General features: G+C 37.3%; 1 protein-coding gene across 11 annotated transcripts in view; it reads right to left on the reverse strand.

Annotated features, from left to right (window-relative positions):
* The window catches only part of NAALADL2 (N-acetylated alpha-linked acidic dipeptidase like 2), a 461,442-nt gene that overhangs the window by 328,433 nt on the left and 114,241 nt on the right, over window positions 1-18,768 (reverse strand). For 4 of the 11 annotated variants that reach the window (XM_054074711.1, XM_054074704.1, XM_054074705.1 and 1 more), the window contains 2 exons: window positions 9,547-9,687; window positions 9,395-9,465 (listed from right to left, as the gene is read on the reverse strand). The exons of the other annotated variants lie outside the window; for them this stretch is intronic. The gene's annotated coding sequence lies outside the window, so the exon portion shown is untranslated. The remainder of the gene's footprint in view (window positions 1-9,394; window positions 9,466-9,546; window positions 9,688-18,768) is intronic. 11 annotated transcript variants of the gene reach the window in all.

Here is an 18,768-nt window from a genome sequence, read left to right on the forward strand (position 1 = left end):
CATGAGGGTCATAACCTTTTGATCTACTTTATCTCAGCTTTTAGCCTTTTAGTCATCAGTTTGATTCTAATCTCAACCCTACACTCCACATTATTTGCATCACAAATCTTCAACACATGCCCACAATAACCTTTAGTCTACAAAAGCTTATTCGCAAACACTCAGCTGTTGTGCCCATGGCACACATTAATCCAAATCCAGCTTCCGATTCTTGGTTCCTAATTTGTTAGATATGGGGAGCAAGAAGGCTAGCCCCCCGTTTTCAAACATTTATAGCTTTTGGACAACGGTTCCAGTTATGTCAATTATTGTAAGCACAAATTATTTGGCTATTTTTAAATATATCTCAGCAATAAATCTCTGACTTATAATACCAGCCTGTACGTAAATCAGTACTACTAAATTATTCCCATCCTCTGATTATTCCAGGGAATACATTGTACTTATTAATACCACTCCAGAAACAGAACATGCTCCTGCTTTTAATGTCTGTGAACCTCCTTATGAAAAGACAACTAGTTTATGTACCTTTATCTAAAACTAACTAGCAGCCAATTCAGACAGCAAGAGCATCCCTTTCTCAGTACGTTATATCCAAGCACAAATTCAATATTCCCCATGTTTCACCCTTCAAAACACTATCCCTCAATCTAAAATAGAAATTTGGTTCGAAAAATATTACTTCTATAGTTAAGTACAGAATGACACAGTTTCTGTTAAAACCTCTGAAATCCTGCCCACATCCCATATTATAAAGCATTCCTTCCCCCAGTATCGCATTCTTAATTAAAACAACCACATGATATAATAGTGCTTTCCTATACATTTGTACAGAATGAAAACTTAACTTCCTCATTCTAACAAATTAATACACAGTAGAAGCACATTTAAGTGACATTGGCAATATTCAACCAGATGAATGCCCGAGACAAACATATAAGATAGACTGTATGTTTCTCTCTTCAGTAAATCCCCTTATGATCATTGTTATCACTTTCAGGTACAAGGGTAATGTGTTGGGTTTTTTTGTTGTTTTGTTTTTTTTCTTCAGAATTCGTTCTATTTGTTGGCAACACAAATTGTCTCTTGAGTTTATTTTTCCCATTTATCAAAACCAGCTACGATTCTCATTGTGGTTTAAATCCATAACCACCTGCCTGAATTTTCTTATAATTGATCTCTTTTCCATTTACCACTCATTATCACGTCCCTGGCTAACAGACTGATTTATTTTTTTTTCTAACTGCTTACAAGCAAAAAGCATCTGCCTGAGCCAAAGAACCTCAAAGCAGTTCAGGACTTCGGACCACCAGAAAAAAAATAAACATGCAGAGAGACAACACTTTAGTTTAGAAAACCAAACACAATGCAGAGGGATTCTCTGTCCCTCTTTTTCCTTCTTTCTTTACTGTCATATCCCATTCCCTTTCCGTGCATCCTACACACACGTATTTTACATTTATCACCATGGTATAAGATCTCTCTGCCACACTTTCAGTGGCAGTGGGTTTGCTTCACCTGTCTTTTCTTTGATCCAGTAAACTACTGAAATACCAATAAAGGAGATGAAATACGGAATAGTGGGTCAGGCTTTCATGTCTAAACCCCAGTGTCTGGTCAATTCCTCCACTTCTCCCACTGACAGATCACAAACAGACTTTACTATAAGGCTGAACAGGGAAAAAAGGAAAGTCTTATTTTAGTTTTACCATTTAGGTCTGACTCGTCTAAATAAAAATTGTTGTCTACAGAGCGGAGTTTTTTTTTTAATACGTAAAATCATAAATTCTGTTTAATGGGACAAAAGTGTGTTTTCTGGATAGCCTCCAAATGCATTTCACATTGACAGCCATTAACAGTCTGGATCTTTCTGTTAGAGGCCAATAACAAGAATAGGTTTCCAATAAAGCTTTGATATTGTTCTTCTGAGAAATAATCACCGTTCATCCAAAAGACAGTAGAAATTATGCAGGTGTCAACACTGGCCATGAACTGACAGGATTCATCCTCTCAAGAGAACTTGCTGGAATTGTAGAATAATTAAAGGCTCACAGCTTTTAATTAAGAGATCTCCAGAAGGAAACTGAGGAATTCTTAACAGCAAAACAACCAGGGTATGCAAAGTAGGGACTGAAAAGAAAGAAAACTATTGCTGTTAAAGGAGGCCTAGAGAGGAGAAATCAATGTTCTCACTGGGAGAAGAGGGATGTCATGAAAGTAATCCTCCAGATAAATGTGTTTTAAAAGACAAAGTAAACCATAATATATTTATAAAGATCCATATTTAATGAATACGTTTATCTCCTCACCCTGATAATGCTATTTGGATGTGCATGCTACAAAGCGCAAAGGTACAGAATGCACAGTTTTGAAGTGTACATAATAAGCATTTACCACCTAAAATAATAAAACATGAGATCCGCAGGAAACTTACTTTTATTTCTTTACCTGCCTGTATTTTTAACATAGTGCCCAAAGTCCTACCCTCTGTGGGAGAGCTCTCATCATCTACTCTTCTCACTTTTGGAAAAGTAAGGATGAAAACTGGTGGGGCTGCATGAGGCCTTGCATTAATAACTTATTCTTTCTTATATCTCAAATCTCACTGAAAAAAGCAATTCTGATTGCAACTAGCTTGAAGAGACACAAAAAGTTAGGTGAAGTGGAAAACACCACAGGAATGGATGCAAGCAATATTAGACCTGACATAATTGTTGCTTTTATAAATTCTTTAAAGACCTTAAAAAAACCCCTAAAATTATTCAATGACAGCAGTTATGGATGTTTCCTACAAAAAACATAAAAAATCTTCAAAAATTAAAAGAACTGTGCTTAACTTCACAACTGCTTCAAAATTCTAACAAACCAAACAAAACTCTAAAATTAGTTACTCATGACTAATTGGTAAGTATATAATAAAGAACTATTGAATAAAGAAGCTGCGTGTTCCAGCCTCACTATATCTAACATGAAACAGGTACCGGTACCTCCTGGCCCCGCTGTCCATAACACTGACAGCTCCTGAGAGGTTCAGAGCATGACTCCCATGCAAAAGCTGTTTCACACGATGAGCCACAGGGCTGTATTTGGTGCAGGAGCTACAGCTTATTCAAACCTGTAGTGGTGGGAGGAAACAAGTCGGCTAGAGATTCCACCATTGGCACATCGGCGTTGCCCCCGAAAGAATCTAGGTGGCCTTCAATGAACGAGGTCTTGACAGAACTACAAGCAGATCTCCCTCTATTGCTCTGTCATCCTAAGCTTTGTGACTATGGGAAGGTGTATCTCCATTACAGATAATGATAATGAATTTTATTCTTGTAAAGGACTGAGGCTGGAAACAATACAAAACTTCTACATTTAAAATTACCCCAACATGCAACGCTCTCCTCCTGTCTTACACAGAAACTGCTAATCCTGCCATGGCATGCTAAGCTCAAGTGACTTTCCAGTTTGGACGACTAACTACAAGTGTTTGGGATGGAAAAAAGGACTCATCCCTGCACTAATTAGTTAGTCATGAACCTCTGGTTCTTTACGTTCAGCAAAATTCAAAAGACTGCAGCTTATATGCTTATTGAGGCACCTCTGGTTCAATTTGCAGAAGTCATGGTAGACATCTCAAGGGTAGGAAATAAAGATCTTTTTTAAGCCCAGCGCTGGCCACTCAGAAATAAGGGCACACAAAAATCACCAAGATCTAGACGCACCTGGACTTTCTAACTTTCTTCTGGAAAATAATCCCTGCTCTGCATGGTGATGAGGCCAATGATTTTTATTATTAAAGGATTTGGAACCATTAAGGTATTTGCTATTCTACTGCTCTCAATTTCAGGCCTTTAGCCTCTGGTGTGATAGAAGAAATTCAATGAGCTTCTCCTCCCAAATAAAACCATACATAACTCTCAGTAGATACGGGCTAGAGTTTGACTGGAGTCCCAAGCCATCAATCTTTAAAGTAATCACATAACAGCATCACGTTTTCATCCTGTAAAATTTATGTTTCAGATCTTTTCAGAACACGTCCTACTCGTCACCTGTAGTTGGCAAAGAGCTAGTTGGTTATGTCCAGAAAGTAGCTGACGAAAACACCTAGGCTTTAACTACTTAAAGCTGCCAAAGTGTCAAGTTAAGCCAAGATAACTGTATACGCATTAAGCTACTGTGTGTTCTCAGAGGAGTATCGGATGTATGGGGGTGGTAGATGCTCAGCCTCTAGAGGTGCCCCTCTAGGGGACCAAGTCTGTATTTCTCTTTTTAGGAGCACACTTGACCAAAAATCACCTCCAGTATAAGCAGAAAATGAGAACAGCCCATGCCAGCAAAGGACTCTGGGCACATACCCGTCATCACGCAGCCATGTAAGACAATGGCAAGTGGCCCCATCCTTTGGACCAGGATAGCTCACAGCTCGCCTTTCTCCAGAATTATGCCCAGAGCCACAGATCAGTTGATGCTAAAGGCAGAAGATAAGACTAGCACGTTGAACGCAGCAGGCAAACAAATGCATTCCATCGCTCCAGACGAAACAAAAGCCACTTTTCATGCTCACACACAAGCCTAAATTGTCCCTGCTCACAGGCCCTTTGAAGACCCACCACTGCCACAGCTGACCTCTGTTTCCCAGGGGAAAGTGACACCATTCAGTGGAGTATGAGCTTTACAGAATGCTCAGCATAACCACTCCTCCTCCACGTTCCTTGGCTTTGTTAGCAGGACTGAAGAGGTTAATTTCTGCAGCTCAAGGGCAGATCTAACCTATGTATTGACAATTTACAGATGTTTTGCTCACCTAATTTGTTCCACTATTCACAAAAACATGCAGTTACCTTAGCAACTACTACATTACATTTTATCTCCAAGCTGCAGAGCTTTTTCTTTTCTAAAAACAAACCCCACAAGCCTACTGATACTGCATGTAATCTTTGATATTAGTTCTAGCCATTTCAGAAAACAAAAATAGGCACAAATGTAAAGAAAATAACAGTCTTTTTCTAAAGCCTATTTAAGATTTCCATTAATGAACAGATTTTATTTTTAGATGTTTTATTTGGCTCTTCTGTATGCTTGTTATTCTTCTGTGTGTTACAGTTTGCATAAAGGAAATTAAGAGGACAAGGAGGAAGACAGGTTTTTATATAAGAAGGTAGATGGAATCTGAGTAGGAGACACATTAGAGAATGTACGCCTCAGAAGAAAAAACCCTCGGGAATCAAGGAAATATGTGAAAAATGCTGCAAGAAGAAACAAATGCCTTTAGGCCACTGACTTCAAAGTATCCTTGCTCAATAGACTTCTAGAATGAAAACACATCTATTTTTAAAGGGCAAATCAAGAGGGTACAGCAAGTGTACAGCAAGTTTTTTTTTCTAAAGAGAAAGTCATCTTCCTCTATGAACACACCTAGAAGAAAGAATAATTATACTTGGAAAATATTTGCAGTTTGTAATGCACCAGTGTGGCATCCTGCTTCCCGCACTACATCAATTTGCATTCAATTGAAATAAATTAGTTTTGAGAGGCACGTTGCCATAATGTAATGTGAAATAACATGGAGACATGTAAACAAACATTGAATAACCGGGTATCTTCATACAGCCTGCTGTGAAATGAACTGGGCTCCGTTCTAGATGTGGCTCCCTCTTCTAGAAACATTCATGCGTTGCTACCTAATACTGCACTGTACAGACCAGAAGGGAGGGGAATGAATAGTTTTTTCTTCAAAAGGAATACATTCGGGGACATATTTTCATTTCAGTTAAATCAACAGCAAATCACAGACTGGTATTTTCTCAGAGTTTGAAAGAGCTCTAAAGTTTACCTTCAGGAATGACTAAACTTAGCGAACTTGAGCCTCCTGCTTTCAGCAAGTTACTGATTAAAACCCATAGATCAGTGCTTAGACTTAATTTCTAATAAATTACTTTAACTAACTTTGAAATTAGGAATAATCTCATATACTGTCTTAAGTTAGTTCTTTAATGAAATAACTTCTGAAAATGTCTGGTACAACATCGGTGTGATATCCTTTTATAGTGGTGACATGATGTTTGATTTTCAGCTACTGCTTTACACTGCCCATTTGTGCATATTTGATACACTAACAAATCTAGGTACTGCTTTTTGCAAAATTTAGACACATTTCAAAGGCTAACTTTCCCAAAGATGACTAAAACAAAAAGCATCTGGACAGAGAATTTCTCTGGTCCTTCTTTTTAAGAGGATGTTAAATTCTTAATCCAAGAAGCACAGCATCTTTTAATAGCAATAAAACTTTGCAGAAAGCCACCGCTACAAAGTGCAATCAAAACTTAAAATTGTAATTGCAGTTAATTAAACTGTTGGTAGGGAAATACTTTACAACCCAATCAGTTACTAGTAATTAAATTTCCAGCAAAACTAGCTGAGCATGGGTCTTGAAACTTAAAGTTCTAACCAAGGGGTTTTTCAGTTTATTGACCCTCGAAGTTTTCTTTTGCCAGTTCAGACTCCTGTTCCGCAAATTTAGGCCAGTTGACACAAGATTTTATTTTCTTCTTTACCCTCATGAATCCTTAGAAGAGTCCGACAACTTCTTCAGTCTGCAGCTGCCAGGTTGAAAACATCTCTACTAGCTTTAAGTCACTGCCTCATTGCTACTTACATTCCTTTCTACTTTCTGCCCTACAAGCACCTATCTGAAGCTCAGCATGACTCTGCTTTGACCCCTTTTTTTCTGTACTGCCAACAAAAGTTACTGAAGCTGACCAGTAATAATTACCTCCACAGTTCAGATATAGGTCTTTCTGTAGCCTTCTATCTCTGAAACCAAAGCTACACATGAATGACGGTTTATTTTTTTTTTTTTAACAGATATGACTCTTACCTTTCCATCTTAAGTATGTCTGCCTATACCCACTGTCCTATTCTGAACACAATTGGCTCTGATCATAGATTTGAGAGGAAGAAACAAATTTCCTGTCCACTGATGTCTATTAGAAATTGTGTAATACACTTTCTATCATTATCCATTAATTCACCCTGTGACCACATACAATGCTCTATCCCTACCATCAACGTAAAGCAAATAACTATACAAAGCAATAACACCACTTTGCCAAATAATCTCTTCCTTTAGTTTCTTTCAACAAGGGACATGCACAATGAAATACATACAGCTACTTGGTTACATTCTACATTAAAATTTATTTAACTTGCCAAGAAATTTAATGTAGTTCAAAGGTAGTAGGAAACTGCAGTAAAGTCAATACAGCATTAAAAGCCATCACTACTTCTCGTTATATCCTTTCCCTTACACTCTTTAGCAGACAAAGCAAGTCTCCTCTCCTCAGTCTCTCAGAAATAGTGCTATAGCTTTGACTAGCAGTATTAAAATTGCTACCATATTCCAGTTTAGTAATGGAAGGGTTTCAGTGTTGCGGGAATGATTCAAAATGCATTCTACAACAACTCGTTTAGGTCGCACACAGATGTGACTAACACATACGAAATGAGTTACCAGAAAACGATACGCATTAATGTACTACTGTAATTTATGCCATTCATTTCCTTCGCATAATGTAGTACCATACTATCCATTAAAATTCATAAAAAACAATTCATTGCTTTTTAATTTCTACATATTTATGAGCACTCATTTGAAATGGAAATTGTTTTCTTATTGACACATGCTTCCATCTTGACAAAAAAAGAAAAATATTGAACACTAAAGGCTAATGACTTCAATATTTTTTGCTGATATTAATTATACTTGGAATGCCACAAAAATGAAGAGACATTTACCTAAATCCAAAATACAGCAATCAAGTAATTAAGACACCGAATCCAAAGCCAGTAAATTATATTCCAAGCAGCAAATGTGGTGGTGTAATTATAACTGTTTCAGCACCTTTGCCTATAAAGAATATTTGAACCACAAAATAAAAATTAATAGCATACCCAGTTGTTATCATAAACAGAAACCATACTTTCATTTTAAAAGAAAGCAGATTTTTTTTTCGTTAGGTTCTGAATGTATGTAGCATTTTCTGTAACATCTACATGCACTTTAGTTAGAGTAAGCAACTTCCTTTACACTGCTGTTTGTGAGATGGTAGACACGCAGCAGTTTAATGAAGAACTAAAAAGCAACTCAAAATTACTGACTTTCACAAAGCACTAAGATACTTCAACAGACTGATAAACATCAAGGGAATAACTCCCCTCTGCCATGCAAAATAAAAATGAAGCTTCAGCATGAACAGTGAGAGATTTTCCATCTTCACATGGAATGACATAAAAAGCACAGGAGCACTCAGATAGGGTGAATTACTTGGTATTTACACTCATCTAATTAAATCCAGCACAACCCCTGGATGTATGGGATATGTCTTTCCTGTTCTTCATTACATGAACGTGACAAGTGGAGATGAATGCTGGAAATACACTTTGGAAGACAGCAAGCCAGTCCCAACTTTTTTGCCAGGGAACTAGGGTGGAGAGGGAGCAAGGAAGAGAGGAGGCACAAAAAACAACTGGAAATAAGAAATTAGTATATTTGTGAATGTTTTAAAAAACAGAATAGTTAATTTCTCATCGACTCCTTTAATGAAAATAACAAGTCCAGCGTGCTTTCAAGACTTCAAAACATCACTAGTGTTCATTAGCATTCCCCTCCAGCACCAGCTTTGCAACCGTATTTTGTTATAAAGCACTAGACTGAGCCTAGTAATCACAACAATTCAGAAAACAGTTAGAATCTATCTCCCTTGCTCACAGTGCAGCAGAACACAGTAATCTGCAGGCCCCTGACATGTTTTCACACTGGTAGGATGCTCACATTCCTTTCAACCCCATCGTGCTCAAAAGTGGCATCACTGTAGGAGTGCTGTGCATCGGGCGCTGCGCTTCAGTCAGCCGGGAACCAGCCACAACATCCAGAGTCCCTGTGGTTCAACTACATGTACAAATTCTCTCTTCTGCATCTGCTAGTTTGCACCACATACAACTGATTCTGCTTTATTCTAAATCTTTATTTATTTAATCTAGAAAGAAAGCTCACCAAGGCAAGCCTTGCTTCCTATTATAGTAGGACATGTTTTTTAGGCAAACTCAGCACATAATTTAAGTAAGGGTTCTATAAACATCCTATCATACAACTACAGGTGGCCAAAGTTTTCAAAATAAAGCATATAATAAAACCTCACTGCGATTTTGATAAAACACTGACATTTACACCCCCGAAATTTCTATAACCATTATGAAGCTAGTAAAAACCGGTCAAAAGTAAACAACGCTCGTTCATTTTCCTGGCTTCCAGTAAGTGCACATACTTTCAGATTGAATCTGAATAAGTTCCGATTCACACCTTTAAAAAGTTGTCTATGTAAGAAATACATAGAAGAGAAAGACTCACAGTTGCTGGTGGATGAGAAGCTCAACAGGACTTGGCAATGTGTGCTTGCAGCTGAGAAAGCCAACTATACCCTGGACTACATCAAAAGAGGCGTGACCAGCAGGTCAAGAGAAGTGATTCTGCCCTTTTACTCTGCTCTCGTGAGACCTCACCTGGCGTACTGCGTTCAGTTCTGGAATCTTCAACACAGGAAGGACATTGGATCTGTTACAGTGATTCCAGATGAGAAGATTATCAGAGGTCTGGAGCACCTCCCATACAAGGGCAGCCTGAGACAGTTGGGCTTGCATAGCCTAGAGAAGAGAAGGCTCTGGGAAGACCTTCTAGCAGTCTTCCAATACTAAAAGGGGGCTTGTAAGAAAGCTGAGGAGGGTCTCTTAATCAGGCAGCACGGAGATAGGATGAGGGGTAATTGTTTATCTGGAAGAGATGAGATTTACATTAGGTATTACAAAGAAATGTGGTTTTTTTACTGTGGGAGTGGTGGGGCCCTGGAACAGGTTGCCCAGAGAAGTCATAGATACCCCATCCCTGAGGTGTTGAAGGCCAGGCTGGATGAGGCTTTGAGCAACATGAGATAGTAAAGGTGTCCCTGCCCATGGCTTGGATCTTTAAGGTCCCTTCTGACCCAAAACATTCTGTTATTCTATGAAATGTTTTAATGCCAAATAGCAAAACAAGTATTTAAAAGGGGATCCTTTGACAAAGTTATTAATAGGATTGTCGGGGAATAAATCTCTGTTTTTAGAGTTTCTCTTTGCTTCTAGTAAAAGAGGATCATTTACATTTAAATTGAAGTAAATTAGACCGATTTCTACACTGAGCAGCCTACAAAGCAAGAAACATGATCTAGCATCAAGCAAACTGGCAAATCAACTCTGTTATCAGCACCTCCTGAAAAAAACTCCCTGTCCTGTTGTGTACCCAACACACAATGCATTTCTCCAGAGAGGAACAACCCATAATGACCTTCAAACAGTCAAATAGGTATTGAAACAGGGAAAGTCTAGAGATCCTGGCATAGCTTTATATCTGCAAGGTGTAGTTCAGCACTGACTACATTTTAGCGGTCTTAATAGATGACTACATTTTTAAAGTAATGTAAAATGGTTCGATATTTATGAGTACACTTACAGAAGCTGCAATAATCCTAGTCCCGACTGAAAATACAACTCAAGAGAAACAAAATTAGAGAAGGGTGAAAAAAAAGGGATTTTACTTCACAGACTTGAGTGGTTTCAATAACGAATTGCAGACATGCAACAACCTGCAAGACAAGGTAACCGCTGGGTTATACACAGACCCAACGGAGCACAGTTTTGGGGACTTAACACACTGATGAATTATTAATATGACAACAGTGCACTGACATCACAGTTAGGATCCAAGTATAGCACTTTAGGCTCGAGGTTTAGAAAAAAAACCCTTTATATCATGACTTGCCCTTCCTACAGATACATGTCCCTCAGTTGTGATGCAGTGCAACATCACCACTTTAGTGTATGGTACCACATTAACTCTCAGTTGTAACTGCAGGTGGAGTCCCTATGGCATAATTCTTCCACAGGCACTTAAAGTGTCTTGGGTAGCATTAGCCTTCTGTTTCTTAAAAGGAAGAGGAAAAAAATATTTTGCTTTGGCAAACAACTATAAAATACTGATTTTTTTTTTTGTTACTTTTGCTCTTAGGATCTTCCCATTTCTAATTTACGCTTTTATTACTGCAGCAAAGCAAAACACGCAAGATAAAACTTGTATGCCAACTGCAGCCAGGTTCATAATGGCCAACACTTCAGAGCTCTAAGGAGAGTTTAACACATTCCTAATGCAGGCAGTGTACGATAATCATTTTTATAATCAGGTTCTAAAGTTTCTGGCTCTTCCTTAACAAAGCCCCTTGTCTCTTCTCTCCATCTAACACTACACAGTCAGTCTGGCTTACAAGCTAGGAAAGAAAGGGCACAGCAACATCCCCCTCACATAAACTTAATAAATATGTTTAAAACCTCAAATAACGTTGAGGATCTGCTAATAATAAATGCAAAACCAAACAGTTTCAAGAGTAAGGTTGCAATATGCCATCATATTTTTTTACATATTGCCAACAGCAAAATTAAACTGTAAGAAATAATGACAAGCTAAGGCTTGATTCTTTGTGAAATATGTTCAACACCAGAAATACTAATTTCTTTCTATGCTACCACTGTCTAAGAATTAGTTAAGATGGTATAACCGGATGGGGTAAATCACGCAAATTTCTGTCTGTACTGATGATGTGACAGGTACAGAGACCTGGTACAGGCAAACAGGGACAAAGTTTATCGTATCATTTGAATATTACAATCTTTTTCCCAATTGAAAAGTAAAGATTTGGTTTGGGATGAAAAGCACATTAAAGGAAAAAAAAACCAAAAACAAAACACAAAAAAAAAGCCAAACAAAGATTAGTAGCTCTTTATAATTCTTCCTTGTTGTAGCATTGCACTACTTGGAAACTTTGGACTATTCCAAATATTTATAATTTAACATAGTTCACAGACATAACAGCCCAACTGGAGAGCAAATGACACGCAATCACAGAGAAGTCACGGCTACCACCATTTTAAGTGACAAACAGAAACATAAGAGCTTTTTTGCTCTCCTTTTTCCATATTGATTAAGCCTTTCATCCTTTATCAAAAATGCATATGGAGAGTGGGAATCATTACTCTTGGAAAAATCATTGATTGTTGTTTCTTTTAGAACTTTTTAATTAGGTTTTTTTCCCTAGATTAATGATCAATTATTGTTTTAAAAATTGATTTAATTACTGCGATCAGATGAAGATTGAACCATTACTCTTATTTCCATACATGAATAATTTCTGAGCTTCTACCAAAATATATCATATTATATTTATTCCCATGCATGAACTACTATTAATTTTAATCATCTTTGGCAATATAAGCACAGGAATGAAATTGGGACTTCATAATATCACCATGGATATTTTCCCTCCTATGTAACACCAAAAAGCAGTAATTATTTTTAAGGAGCAAGTTCTTACCAAAGAAAGTGTCTGATCACCATGCATTTGTTGGGGAGGTTTTTTTCATAACTAGCTGAAAACTTCTATTTCGCTGTTAACCATGCAAAATAATACAACTCAACTCATAGGCTTCTGTTACTACTGTAAATGTAAAGCAACAAGGATATAAAAACAGACATTTCTGTAAACACTACCAAAATAAACATCTTTCTGCTGCTTACTGGTAAACAGGAAAATAAGAACGGCATACTAATCCAGACAGAAAGCAGGTGGTTTGCTAGATAAGCACAATGCCCCATACCAGAGCTCGGTTACTGCATCTCCTACTTGAAGATTTTGAGATGCCAGTCATTGTGTTTCTGACAAGAGACAAAATCCCCAGTAGACTGAGCCCGTCATTTCCAGTGAATTTCCATACTCTGTCAGCAGTAGCAGCGATACATAGACACTCCTGACAGATTCCCGGTGATATATTAACAGTTTACCCTTGCTGACTAAATGCAAGGCAGCCAGACAACAACGCAAATTAGAAAGAAGGAGGAATCATTAGAAAGTTCATTCACTATAGGAAAGAAGAAAAGAATTTCAAATAGGACTATTAAAGTAGTTAAAAATAGGTTTTCACTATGCCCTAATTTCAGTTAATTATAAAAAGACCACAAACTTTTTAGGAATACTAAATTTTGATTGAGTTTTGATTTGAGACAGGAAAACTTTAATAATGGGTGAAATCCAAACAAGCGGGAACTTTTTGCAAAGGCTGACTTGATTAAGAAAATAAATGTATTTTAATTCACACGGAATTTAAAATCTGCCTTTAATCATTTAAGTCTAAAAGCTAATGGGAATAAACTTGGATATAGAAAATACAGTAATTATACAATTATGATAAAACATGAAATAGCCAACATCAAAATACTTGGGTTTAATAGCACAGTACGGTATACATTGTCACAAAGGCCTCAGTAAATCAACCACAAGCTAGTCAAAATTATTCCTCTTTTGATTTCTTCTCCCTTAACAACTAAAAGCTCTGCAGAAGGCACAGCACCACTGACTGCATCTGAAAACATCAGTTACTCTTGCATGAAATTGAACTTTATGAAGAATAGGAAGTTACTGATGATCTTCAAATTTTGGAGCATAATAGAAATATTTATCTTTATAGTTGGTATAATTTAAACATTTATACATCAGTAATTTAAAATGGCTGAAACGCCTCACGGTTACAGGTTTTACAAATGATAACTGAACAACCCAGTAACATTTAAAATGATGCTTTTTCAGACATCCTATCTCAGCATTCTGCTACTATTCTATTCCATGGAATACGGGATTTTAATTTTCTCCTATTACAGTAAGCAATCGTGCCTCTATCAGTTTTCCATTTTTACAACAGATGCGTATATTCAAAGACTTAAGCAATAAGTTCCCGAAACAAATACCAAAATAAAATCAACCATCACAAAATGAAAAATATAGTCAATTATAAACTTTTTAGCCCATAAATCCATAAAAAAACCCCAGAAACCAAGAAAACATGTTGCTAAAAACATCCTGTCAAATGAAGCTAACAGGATATTTTTTCCTTTTTTCCCCCCATATACAATCAACTGTAATTTACTTATTTCAAATGAATGCTCCAGACCTATGTTTAGTATTTATTGATTTATTTTTAGAATGGACATAATCAGTGCCTTACTTTTTTCTGTTTCCATTAAAAGCCAGACAAGGGTCACTGGATGGACTGTGTGATCCCTCTTCCGATTACGAATAAGAAATATACACAAGATAAAGTGACTTAAATGAAATGTAGACAACCTTTCTGCAGTCTTTAAGAGGAAAAAATCAAATCAACTATGATAGGTAGGACAAACTGGATAAACAGATGTAGTAAAATGTACATTATGTTTGTACTCATAATGTCTATAATCTGTTCAAGTATATGACTGCAATTCAGCAAAAGTTTTAAAGCTTGGGGTTTGTTCAAAATCTCATTCTCGAACATTTGTGTTTGCTTATCAGTTACGAATTACCATACAGAAAACCAAGATGACCGTCATGAAATGTCAGTGGACCTATTTCACATCTGATCCAAAAATAATATACCAGCTGTATTTCACGGCCTCCCCCTCAGACTTATCCGCACTCCGATGCAGTCCATATGAAACAGCTGAACACAGCTATCGCCACAGATTTCCACAGTTGAAAAAAGGAACCAGCACAAAAATCACTTTTTAGTACTCTGAATTTTGAAGACCAGGATCTAATTTGGAGCAAACTATATTGCTCAGACTTAACTGGGGATATGCAGCAAACTGAAGTTACTCCATCTTTTAAACCCTGACAAATATCTATAGAAGACAGCCTGCCTCATCAGCGATTTTGGGTTTTTTCTCCTAGGATGCTTAACTCTGCAGAAAAAAAGACCCATTCCAACTCTTCAGTATATGGAAAACTCCTATTCACTTGCTCCTGAGGCAGTTCATTTACAAAAGACTGGTACAAAATTAAACAATAAATTAAATCTGAATATGAGTTCATGATTGGGTTTAAACAAACATCTGCTTCTGAGACAACAGAAAACCTGTTTTATTTTATTAAAAAAAAGTCACTTTAGGAATATGAAGGCGATTTTTCTTTCCTGCATCTTTTAGTTTTGCTGTAATTGCAACAAAAGATTCAATCCAGTTCAACTGCAGCTGACACCAAACCAGTTAAAAAAAAAGAGAAAGGAACAATCCAAGTTTCTTAAATGCAGCAGCAAACTTTACAAACAGACAAAAGCCAGGTTTTACTGAACCATATGCCCATTTACTGGGAGCACAACAGTAACCGTACATGATGCAGAACTAGGAAACAGACATTAAATTCAGTGAAACGTTTTCTTTTGGTCTGCATTAAAGACAAAGCAATAAACAGAAATAAAGCTACAACAGACTCTCCTCATTACATAAATAAAATAAACCAAAGAACTCAATGCCCTAAGGCTACATACATCTTGACATGAAGAATCCTTTTGTTTTTAGAATCAATTTTATTTTTCTCTTGCATTTGGGTAGATCCAAAGAAGAAAAACCACTTCCTTCACCTTCACAGAAACTGTTCAGGAAAGGTTTCTTGACTAAACTAGATGACAGGAGAAATAATAGGACTATTGCCTGTGAACGCAACACTAACTTCCTAGGTTAGGAGTACAACCCCATATTGAAAGGGCAAGGAAATGGATGTTTTTTCTTTTTTTTTTCCAAGCTGATTTCAGTAATAAGCTAAACAACGTGTAAACAATCATGAACTTTAACTATCGCCTTACGTGTGTAGCCACAGAACATATACAAGTTACTGTACAACCTTCTCTCGCTGCTCTACCCATTTGTCTGCATCACGCTCTGTGGGAAGGGCAGAATTTAACAAAATAAAATTACACACCCAAAGTAGGCAGACAAGGTGCTCTGCATGCTATTGACTTATGAAAAATGGCTGAGGAGAAAACAAGATCTCTATATTGTACTATATTGTCTGTGTATATACCAATCCACCAAAAAAACAGACCCCAAGTATGATGATTTACAGATATGTAACCTGTAATCTCTAATCTTCAGCTGAAGAGCGCAACACTAAGAGAAAGATTGGTTTATAGACCCTTCTGATGTTCCTCAGGTATTTTGAAGAGCCACCTTCGGCAATGTCTAAGAAATCCATGCCTATAATGAAGGACGCTGTTTACCTTATAAACACAAAAAGCAGCAATATCAGAATAAGCAAAAAAAAACCAATAAAGTATATTTATAAGCCAAATTTCAATTTTCACATTTAAAAAAGACTGCCTTGGATAGTATTTGACTAATGTAAATTTAGGAGCTAGATTTTTGAAGATACTAAGTATTTTAAGATGTCAAACATATCCATCAGGGAACCAAAAATTAAATTCTTCTGCCAGAGGAATTTCTGTTTTCAATTACTTTTTTTTTTTTAAAAAAAAAAAAAAATCCAAAACCCAAGAAAACTGAGATTTCTTTTCTGTAGGAAATGGATGTTCACATCATGAAATGAGTTGGAAAGATCATAAAGCAGATTAAAAAACAACACTGAAGTAACATACAAAGAACCCTTCACTTCTAGATCCCCTCTGGAGAGTGCTCAGAGATATGCAGTCTGACAGAGCTTTACGGCATAAGAAAAAAGGAAAAGTGCTCCCGAACTACTACATAGGGCACTGATGTAGCTAAGCCCTCTTTCACCCAGAAACCTGTCCCAAATCTTCTGCATGGCATGGGAAGGAGGTAATATGAACAATTACATCAAGAATTGCACATAAACCTGTTTTGCAAAAGTGGTGTTAGCAGAGTGCCTACAGCGTTTGGGGTGGACGGCCAACAAGGTATCTGAGAAGTCTCAATGGAAATAAGAAACACTCTCAGAAAGGTGGCAATTTGCTCCCTGATTTTGGGTTCCCAGCAGTGCAAAGGAAGGTGGCGGGTGCCACCAGCCTTCCTAACTGACAGCAACTGCAACACAAGTGGTTTCTGAACAAATTATTGCATTCTTCATTTTGTTATCTTTTTCTCCCAGCCCTTCAGTTCCCATCCTTCATGGTAAGAGTTTTATTCTTCCTCTCGATTTTTTTAATATCTCAGTATGTTCTAACCTCACATCTTATGAAAACTTCCTTTTGTATGGAAGATTTTGGTTTTTTCCATTTCATTTTAACACTCTCTTCTACTGTTAGAAATGAGTCAATTAAAACCACAAAGGTACTTGTAAGTACTTCTTGCCGCTATGGTATTTACCTTTACTACAATAAAGGCCCTTGAGAATTATTGAAAGATTTTAACCCTGCAGTGCCTGCAGAACTGAGGCAGTTTGTATCAGTCCATCTCAAATGAGAGTATAAGGGAAAAAGTGAAGCAGGTTATTCTGCAAAGCAAGGCAAGGGAGAAACACAAGTCCAAACAGATAATCTGATATTCAACCAAAAATTTTAAAAAGTCCTTTTCTGTCTTAGCCCACCTATGGCTTTAAGCTTTCAGTGTACAACTCGGCTCCCAGCTTTAACATATGCAAGCTACCACTTCTTCTTTCTCTTCCTACCAGAAAGGAGCCTATCTCCCTACATGTAAAGAGCAGAGAATTTAGTGGCAGGTGTCTATTGTTAGAGCAGACACCATGTTATAGCGCACACAAATTCCCTCCAAAACAAAACCCAATCAATCACGTGTATTACAAAACCAATTTATTAAAAAGGGAAAATAAAAAAGCAAAAGTTAACTGCGTTTTGATATAAAACCTTTACACCTTTTGCAGATGATTAAGTTATTGCACAGCTTATTATAAAACATTTTCTGTTATCATTAACTGGAAGCTAATTGTTTTCTGGTGTGGTGGCTTGAGTAAAGCAACTGCAGTGACACACCAATATTAATTTAAAGTTGCTGCTTATGGCAGCAGTACAAATCTGACCTGCCAGCCAGAAACAGTACGTGAAAAAGTAGGGCATATAGAAATTAGATCTTACACTTTTCAAAGTACTGAGCTTCCTTCAGTCACCAAAATAAATTGCTCGACACATAGATGGCAGAACTTTGCTAGAGTACAAGCCTAAACTAAATGGCTAACGAGTGACTGCAGAGGAGCGAAATATCAACCCAGATCTGCATTGTCAAATGGCTGGAAGCTTTTAGAGAGAACTATGTATTTTCAATGGATTTTTCCCCTGTGAAAAACGTATACTTTTCACACATTTAATTTCTTTCAAAAGATGAAATCAAACAAAGTATTATTCAAGTAGTGCTAGGGCTCTTCAGAGAAGACAGTATTGGGAGTGATGCAGTGTTTTTAATTTTACAGAGAGGATTCTGCAAACAGAGATGCTGCCTTAGTCCTCCTCTGTAAAGAGAATGAAGATGTATCTTTTGATTGAGACATTCAAGTCTTGCTATAGGAAGCCTTCAGAAACAGCACCACTGCTCTGTGTCCTTGAAAAGGCCACAGCTGCTCTCTTCACGGAAGTTCATTCCAACAAAACACCCAACACTGACACGACACATTTTGTCTCTGTGTGTTCTTAACAGGCTACCGTTTACCTGCTGGAGTGCAACCTGTCAGTTTGGCCACCTCAAATGCCTGCAAGCCTCAATGATATCTTTTCTACCCCTTTTTGTTCAAGGCTGGGAAGAACAAAGTCAGCCAGAAGGGTTCAAGCATCAATACGCCATTGGCAGATACTCTTACAAGGGAGCAATTTCCTGCCAAAGAGTTGGCAACAGCTACTACAAGCTGCCTCTCAAGTCATCTTTGTCCTACTTTACTTAGTTTACTTATTCAGTAAGAGGTCACAGCATTGTTG

This window comes from Cuculus canorus, chromosome 9 (assembly GCF_017976375.1).
Source record: "Cuculus canorus isolate bCucCan1 chromosome 9, bCucCan1.pri, whole genome shotgun sequence".
In the NCBI taxonomy this organism is placed as follows: Eukaryota; Metazoa; Chordata; class Aves; order Cuculiformes; family Cuculidae; genus Cuculus; species Cuculus canorus.